The sequence below is a fragment of the Camellia sinensis genome, chromosome 6 (assembly GCF_055761805.1).
Source record: "Camellia sinensis isolate YWXY chromosome 6, ASM5576180v1, whole genome shotgun sequence".
NCBI classification, from domain to species: Eukaryota; Viridiplantae; Streptophyta; class Magnoliopsida; order Ericales; family Theaceae; genus Camellia; species Camellia sinensis.
Window position 1 is genome coordinate 36,882,277 of NC_138966.1, and position 9,626 is coordinate 36,891,902.

The window sequence follows — 9,626 nt, forward strand, 5'->3', positions numbered from 1 at the left end:
ATAACCACTAGTGAATTTGGAGTCCTTTATATCATATATCCAATTAGCGTCACTATACCCTTCTAATACTGCTAGGTATCGGGTATAATGCAGCCCATAACTCCAGGTGTAGCGTAAATAACCTAACACCCGCATAATGCTTCTTCAATGAGTAGCATTCGGATTACTCGTATATCTACTAAGCCTGATAACAAAGTAGGCTATATTCGGCCTTGTACAACTCATCAGATACATTAAACTTTCAATGACCAGAGAATGTTCTAGCTGAGAGACACTCTCACCATTATTCTTAGTCAAGTGTAGACTCAAGTCTACCGGTGTGCTAGACACACTTGTATCTGATTTACCAAATTTCTCAAGTATTTTTTCAACATAATGAGATTGAGAAAGTATAATACCATCAGATGTTCTAGTAATCTTAACACCCATAATTACATTTGCAAGGCTCATATCTTTCATGTCAAACTTGGAGTTTAACAATCTCTTGGTAGTTTTAATCATTTCATCATTACTACCAACAATGAGTATGTCATCTACGTATAGACACAAAATGACATAACCTCTGTTAGTGTCTTTGACATATATGCATTTGTCACACTCATTGATTTTGAACCCATTTGACAAAATAGCATTGTCAAACTTCTCATGCCATTGTTTAGGAGTTTGCTTCAAACCATACAATGATTTGACAAGCTTACAGACTCTTATTTTGTCCTAAAGTTGAAAACCCCTTGGGTTGCTCCATGTAGATTTCGTCATCTAAATCTCCATTTAAGAAAACTGTCTTTACATCCATCTGATGTATTGCCAGACCACGTAAAACTGCTATCGCAATCATAATGTGAATGGATGTAATCCTTGTCACAGGTGAATACGTATCAAAGTAATCTAGGCCTTCTCGCTTCCTGTATCCTTTGATAACTAGCCTAGCTTTATACTTATCAATTGATCCATCCGCTTTCATCTTTTTTCTAAAGATCCACTTATTCCCCAAGGCCTTATTGTCTGGGGGTAGATCAACCAACTCCCAAGTATAGTTTTGTAAGATGGAATCAATCTCACTCTTAATTGCGTCTTTTCATAAAGGACCTTTAGGTGAAGTCACAACTTTCATGGAAAGTTTGAGGTTCTCTCTCTAACATATAAGTCAAGAAGTTCGGACCAAAGGACTCTGCAGTCTTAACCCTCTTACTCTTTCTTGGCTTATCTACTTCCTCAACTTGATCATTGTCTTGATCATTGACTTGATTATCCATGTGATCATCTATGTGATTATAGTCATCTTCAACTTCTTTCATGGAACTCAAAACCCCTTCTCGGAGACGATGAGGAAATACATCCTCAAAGAAATATGCCTTTCTTGATTCCATGATAGTATTCTTGTGTATATCTAGAGTAGCAGATTTAAACACAAGAAATCAATATGCACTGCTATTATGTACATAGCCAATGAATATACAATCCACTGACTTCAGTCCTATCCAAACCCGCTTGGGTGTAGGCACCGCCACTTTTGCAAGACACCACATTCGTAGGTATTTATATGAAGGCTTGTGGCCTTTCCACAACTCATATGGAGTCTTGTCTACATTCTTTCGACGTATTCTATTAAGAATGTAATTCGCGGAGAGAATTGTTTCCTCTCACAAGTTCTGTGGCAACCCAGAACTTATCAACATTGCATTCATCATTTCTTTTAACGTTCTATTTTTCCACTCAACAACACCATTTGACTGAGGGGAATAAGGCGCTATGATTTGGTGAATAATCCTAAATTGAGCACAAAGCTCAGCAAACGGGGATTCATACTCACCGCCACAATCACTTCTTAAAGCCTTAATCTTTCGGCTTAGTTGATTCTCAACTTCATTATTGAAAAGAATAAATTTATCAATTGCCTCATCTTTGCTTTTAAGCAAATATACATAATAGTATTTAGTGTAATCATCAACAAAAGTGATGAAGTTCTTGTTGCCACCACATGATTGTACGACTTTCAAGTCACACACATCACTATGCACTAAATCTAAAGGCTCAGTACTTCTTTCAATAGAATGAAAAGAAGTTCTTGTCAATTTTGTTTCTAAACAAGTTTCACACTTGTGATTTAGATTAATCTTGAAAGATGGTATGTGATCTAATTTGATTAATCTACGCAAAGAGTCAAAATTTACATGACCCAATCTACCATGCCATAAATTATGGGACTTAAGCATATAAGCATAAATTTGGGACGTAAGCATATACCCTTTCTTACATCATTCAGAGTCAGCTTTTTTATTGAAGTCATCTTCAGGACCACCTTGCCCTTTCCCTCAACAGTTGAGGTGGCAGAATTCCCCATGAACAACTTTTCACTGTTTGAAACTGGTTCGAAGGTCGTGAACATCTTCTTCTCCACATAGGTGTGGCGAGTGGCCCCAGAGTCCACCCACCATTCCTTCGGGTTAGACCCCACCATTCACTTCGGTCACGGCAGCTGCTAGATGCATGTCATCTACATCTTGTGAGAGATCCTCCATCTTAGTCATGTGAGCCCGGCTTTTATTCTGTGGAGGATACTTCTTGTAAGGCTTCTTCTTCTTACGACAATCAACTGCCCAATGCCCATCGCTTCCACAGTTGAAGCACTTTCCATTGAACTTAAAAATAGGTTCCTGCGGCTTGTAGACCGGCCTCTTAGAGACACCGCCTCTCACCCCCAACTTCGAGCTTTTGCCTGCTGGTGGTTTTTTCTTCATCCCCAAGGACTGGTCATGCTCAACCACATTTGCTTTCACTGTGGACGTACTCCCACATTTCTTCCTGTTGTCTTCCTCAATCTGGATTCTGACAACGAGCTCTTCGACTGTCATCTCCTTTCGTTTGTGCTTCAAGTAGTTCTTGAAGTATTTCTAACCGTTAGGTAGCTTCTCAATCAGCGCAGCTACCTGGAATGATTCGCTCAGAAACATTCCCTCTGCATGAATCTCATGCAGAATTACTTGGAACTCTTGGACTTGACTGATGATGATGTTTGAGTCCACCATCTTGAAGTCTAGAAACCAGCCAATGACAAATTTCTTTGCCCCAGCATCCTCAGTTTTGTACTTCTTGTCCAAAGCGTCACACAGCTCCTTTGCCAACTTCTTGACATAAAACACGTTGAATAGTGAATCTGCCAAGCCATTCAGAACATAGCTTCAGAAAAGGAAGTCTGACTGCTTCCAAGCATCTAGAGCTATAAGCTTCTGCTTGTCTTGCTCATTCTCTTCCACACTTGGTGGATCTTCACTCAAAAATCTCACAAGGCTTAAAGTAGTCTGGTAGAACAGCATTTCTATTGCCACCTTTTGAAATTCACTCCTGTGAACTTCTCTGGGTGCTCGTGATGGTTGAGTGGGCCTTCCGAAATAGCAAGAGCAACAACAGGATTGACCATAGAGGTCACAACAGTAGGGGTTGGCAAGCTAGTTGCCCCAGGGTTCTGATCCCCACCAACATTAGCAGCAGCAGCAGTAGCATTGGTGACAGTTGTCATTTTTGAAAAATATAACATAATTTCACTTTTTGTGTTTCCAGAAATTAAACTTATCACTAGAAAATCCCACAGTTGAAAATTTAATTCAAAACTAGTCTCACCACGTAACTTAGAATCAAACATGATCAGGAATGTTCCCAAGAAAACTGAAGGGGTTACATTGATCCCACTTAAAACCCAGTTATCTTTTTGACAAAACTTCTAAGAACATGTTGACTCTTAGTCCATAGGAAACAATTTTTAGAATTAAGGTTTCCAAGGGGAACTAGGTTAAAACAAACCAAGGTCCAAACTTGCAACTAATTTAAAAATTGCTAACCAAATTACAAGCAATGTAAAACAATTGTTACAACCATTACAAGCAAATAAGACTTGATTTTACGTATTGGTAAATAACCATAACTAAAGTCCAACCAAAAAATTACTTCAATTTTATAAAGACAGCAACCAATCCATAAGGATTTCAATTAGTCCAAAATTGCTTTCCATGCTTAGGTATTCCTGTTCAACACAAAGGTTAGTAGTCCAAACATTTTTGTTTTGACATCCCAAATACTATTCGTTTGGTTTTGTATTTTTTTTTCCAATCCCTTTCGTATAGGCATTCCTGTAAAGAAAATTAGTAGAAAAACACAAGAAAATACACACCAAACAATCTACAAAAACTGTAAATATAATAAATTACTTAAAACCATCTAGCAAACTATTTAATAATAAAATTAATTAATCAATTAAAATACTAGATGAGTTACAGAAATAAATCTATAACTTTAGGAATTAAATTAAAAGTTAATAGTCAAGTGTTACATATAAATTTAATTCACAATGAACATGGAAATAAATATAGACAAGGTACATAATTAAAATTTATAACTCCACAATTAAATTAAAATATGAATAGGCAAGAGTTAAAAAATAAACCTTTTAACTGGCAAGAGTTTTATATGACCTTATTGCATATTAAACATGTACATAATAATAGACAAGTTACAAAACTTTATAACTCCAAAACCTTCAATTAAAATTTTAAGCACCATGAGTTATGTAAAATTGTTACAAAACAATGATCATGTAATAATTCTAGCAATTAACATGCAAATAATTCTAGAGATTAAATCATGTAAGAAAACTAAAAGGTAGAAAATAGTTAACATGTCAAACTTGCATAATTTACAATCATTGAATTTCCAAGAAAGAAAAAAAAAATAGTGGACTTAATAGATATAAAATTGAATATCTACAGGCATGCGAATTGTATTGAAGATAAACAAGATATATAAAAAAATGAAATAATGGGCATAGTGGTCAAAAGGAGCATGCAAATTATAGCGATCCCGGTTTTAACCCGACTCTTGTGGTACTTTGGCCTCGGGTTTAATATTTTCATATTATTGCTTACCTCTTTCTTCCCTCGTATCTCTTTGAAATTGGCTTTGGGGTTATAGCGATTCCGGTTTTGACTCGTCACTTGTTGTGTTCCGGACTCAGATTTCATGATTCAATGTTGTTGTTTATCTCTTTTTCCTTTGTTATTCCTTGGATTGGTCATTTGGATTATAGTTGTGTGTTTGGAACATGTTTGTTACTTGGTTTTCAAACCTTGTGTTGCTCAGAATTTTAGTCATCCGCTCGAGTGGCCCTTCTTGCACTCGAGCGGGATTTACAAACTCTCAGTACTTTGCACATCTGCAAAAGTATTAGAGGGGTGTTTCCCATGCTCGAGTGGCGTTTCATATGCTCAAGTGGGTGGGCACTTGAGCGGCCATTTCATGTGCTCAAGCGTTGGTTTGTTGTCTGTAAAACTTCTAGATGTGTGTTTTCTACGCTTGAGGGGCGAATTCTTACGCTCGAGCGGTGAGCGTTCATTGTATCTTGGCACTCGAGCACCCTTTATTATACTCAAGCAGAACCAGGGTTGGCCCTGACCTAAGGTAGGTAAGGCTTGTGCCTTAGGCCCCAAATTTTGACCCAAAAATAGGGCCCTCAAATTTAAAAAATTGTTATAGGCGCAACCTTTTTTTTTATTATTTTTTTTTGTTTTAGGATCAATTTAAAGGGCCCCAAAATGTTTTATTGGGCCCATGTATAATTTAGCTCATATTTATTTATAAATGTGTTTGGCTCATATTTATTAAAATGAAAAAAACAAAAAACAAAAAACAAAAACAGAAAAAATATTTGTGCCCAACCCAAACCATACATACAATATACAACATCACTTTAGTGCACTGCTAGTTTGCTTCTGCTTTCAATCTCTCTCTTTAACGAAGTGATGAAATGAAGATGGAAGTATGTACACCAAGTTGAAGGCAGACACAGAGCACAGCATTGTGAGTGACTCACTCTCTCTCTTTCACACACTCCTCCGGCAACTTACTCTTTCTCACATACACTCTTTCTCATGGTAAGTCCTCTCTCTCACTATCAAATTTTATTAAATAAAGTTGCCCTAATTTTTTTTTACCTTTTTTACCTTGTTTTTTTTTAACCTTTTTTTTACCTAGGTATTTATCAGTTTTAATTGAATAATTTTTTTTCCCTAATTTTGTTTCATTAAATTATTTTTTTATAATTTATTTGCTATCAGATCAGTGGATTGTGATTTGTAGATTGAAGTATTTGTGGTTTGTGGATTGATTTGAAGTGTTTGTGATTTGTGGATTGAAGTGTTTGTGATTATAGCCATGTTTCCTAGGAAGTATAGTTCTGGAAATGAAAAGAGAAAGAAGAGGATGAAAGTAGAACAATTAATTCAATCTCTATCGGGAGCACTTGATAAATATTTTGGTACCAAGAAACAAGTAGATATTTCGGGTTCAAATGACAATGATGATGAAGATTTGGTAATTAAAGAACCTACTCATTGTGTGAATAATAATGAGAATGATGATTTGGTGATTGAACAACCTAGTGAACATATGAATGGGAACGAGAATGAGAATGAAGATTTGGGGAATGTAGAATCCAGTGAAAGTGAAGATGCCAATGTTGAATGTGGACCTCTAAACATTTATGACCCTAGTAATTGGGACAAGATTGATCAAAATTTAAGGGATTTATTAGTTGAAAGAGGTCTTATAAGAGGTAATGGTGTGAATTTTCCCCTAGATGACAAAGATAGGCATTTTCCTTCTACATTTTACATGCGACAGTTACAAAATTGAGAGAAGTAGGATATGAAGTGGCTGGTATATTCAGATGCTTCAGACAAAGTGTTTTGCTTTTGTTGCAAGTTGTTTAAGCAAGATGGGAACAATATTCATTTGGCCACTGATGGATTGAAAGATTGGAAAAATATGGGCAACAGGCTTAGAAGTCATGAAACTAGTAATGACCACTTTATTTGGATGAGCAAATGGATTGAATTGAAAAGTAGATTGAAGAAGAATGAAACAATTGATAGAAGTGTTCAAGAACAAATCAACAAAGAGAGAGAACACTGGAGACAAGTGTTACTAAGGATAATTGCTATTGTGATCACTCTTGCTAAAAATAATTTAGCTTTTCGTGGAGACAATAAGAAGATTTATCAAGAAAGAAATAGAATCTTTTTAAGCTTAATTAAAATGCTTGCCAAATTTGATCCGGTAATGCAAGAGCACATTCAACATATTCAAAGGAGTGAAATTCATTACCATTATCTTGGTCACAAAATCCAAAATGAATTGATATAGATGTTAGCGAGTGAGATCAAGAGTACGATTGTGGCAAGAATCAAAGAAGCGAAATATTTTTCAATTATTCTTGATTGTACTCTAGATGTTAGTCATGAAGAACAAATGTCTCTTGTGATAAGATGTGTAGATGTTTCAACTAGTCTGGTAAAGGTAGAAGAATTCTTTTTAAAATTTTTGAAGGTGGATGATACATCGGGGCTGAGACTTTTTAATGTACTTAGAGAGGCATTGCACACACTCCAACTTGATATTGGTGATATAAGAGGGCAAGGATATGATAATGACTCTAATATGAAATGGAGACACAAAGGTGTACAAAAAAGAGTACTTGAAATAAATCCAAGAGCATTCTACACGCCATGTGGGTGTCATAGTCTTAATCTTGCCCTTTGTGATATGACTACCTCTTGTTCCAAAGCTATCTATTTCTTTAGAGTGGTACAACGCATATTTGTGTTGTTTTCATCTTTTACACGGAGGTGGAAAATTTTGAAAGACAATGTGAAGGTCTCACACTTAAGCCATTATCACAAACTCGTTGGGAAAGTCGCATTGAAAGTGTTAAAGCTATACGATACCAAGCTCCACAAATTAGAGATACTTTAATTCGGTTGGAAAAAGAATCTGATGAGCTCAATACAAAGTGTGAAGCTCAATCCTTAGTTATATCTGAAATTGAGAACTTTGAGTTTTTGCTTGGCATGATTATCTGGCACAAGTTGTTGTTTGCTGTCAATTTTGTTAGCAAGATATTTCAAGCTGAAGACATGCATATTGATGTTGCTATACATCAATTAAAAGGATTCATTACATTTCTTGAAAAGTATAGAGAAACTGGATTTTTGGAGGCCATGATTGAAGCTAAAGAAGTTGCAATTGAAATGGAGATTGAACCTACATTTCGTGAAAGACGTGTCATTCATAGAAAGAAACATTTTGATGAGAATGTTAGTGAAAAGGTTGCACAATCAGCTAAAGAAGCCTTTAGAGTTAATTACTTCATATATATAATAGATCAAGCTCTTTCTTTACTTAAGAGTAGATTTGAACAATTTCAAATATATGAAGAAAATTTTGGATTTTTGTTTGATTTGAAGAAGTTAAATTCTACCGATGATGAGTGCTTGAAGACTTATTGTGCTAATCTTGAAGACTTTTTGAAACATGATGGACTTATGGATGTTGATGGGAGAGATTTATTTTCTGAGTTGAAAGTCTTCAAAGAAGTTTTGCCAAAAGAAATCAATAGGCCAATTGAGGTGATGAATTATTTGAAATTGATGGATGGTTGTTTTCCAAATGCCTGGATTGCGTATAGAATATTATTGACTATTCCAGTTACCATTGCCTCTGGAGAAAGAAGTTTTTCAAAGTTTAAATTGATCAAATCCTACCTTCGATCAACAATGTCACAAGAAAGATTGAATGGATTAGCTATGTTGTCTATTGAAAAGGATTTGGTAGATAAATTAGATTATACAAACTTAATTAGTGATTTTGCAGCTAAAAATGCAAGAAGAGTAGTATTTAAGTGATCGTTGGGTTAATTGTAAACTGGATATTGCTAAACTATAAAGCAACAAAACCAGTTTTTAATGTTTTTGAGTCATTGTACTGATTTCTTCCTATCTTAATATATGAAAGTAAATTTTAGTTTATAATTTTAATGATTATATGTTCAAGTATACTTAAATAAAAAATTTGTGGATACTTATCATATTATGCACAAATTTTTTATTAAAAAAAATATATATTAGTAGGGGCCCCATTTTCATAGTTCACCTTAGGCCCTACAAATCTCAAGGCCGGCCTTGAGCGGAACAACTTTTTTGTGTCTAACACTTGAGCGTCAACTCTTTCGCTCGAGCGGACTGTGCATATATCAGATTGCGAAAATGACATTTTATATCACTTTTTCATTATTCTCTCTCTCCAAAACTTTCCAAAATCCTAGATCTTGACTCTCTCTCTCTCTAAAACACTCTATCTCTTTCTACATTTTGGCCTAGATCCCTTGGGTTCTCTACCCTAGTTTCTTTGAGAAAAAGTTAGAGCATTCCAAGAGCTTCATTTTGATCCAATTGGAACTTGGTCTCGTCGTTATTGAGGGTTTTACTTTGCTTTGTTTGGTCTTCTCTTCTTGAGGTAGGGATTTTCTACACTTTAATATGGTTTTTAACTTAGTTATTTTTCATTGTATAATAATGGTGAGATTTGGGGGAAATGTAAACAAACCTAGGGTTTGGGTGTAAAAAGGAAAGAGGGGTTTTAGTGAATGAGAGGTAAATGATTGTGGGATTTGAAAATGATGTTGTGTGGTGTCAAGATTGTTGATTTTGGTACTTGGTTGAAACTTGGGAAGAGAGGGAGTTTGCCTTAAAATGATTATGATATTTATTTTGTATAAATAAATGAAATTGGTGTTGTAA

At 35.3% G+C, this 9,626-nt stretch overlaps 1 pseudogene; it reads left to right on the plus strand.

The window, feature by feature from the left end:
• Window positions 1-6,696: 6,696 nt before the first annotated feature.
• LOC145793270 (uncharacterized) lies at window positions 6,697-8,888 on the plus strand (annotated as a pseudogene).
• Window positions 8,889-9,626: the final 738 nt, after the last annotated feature.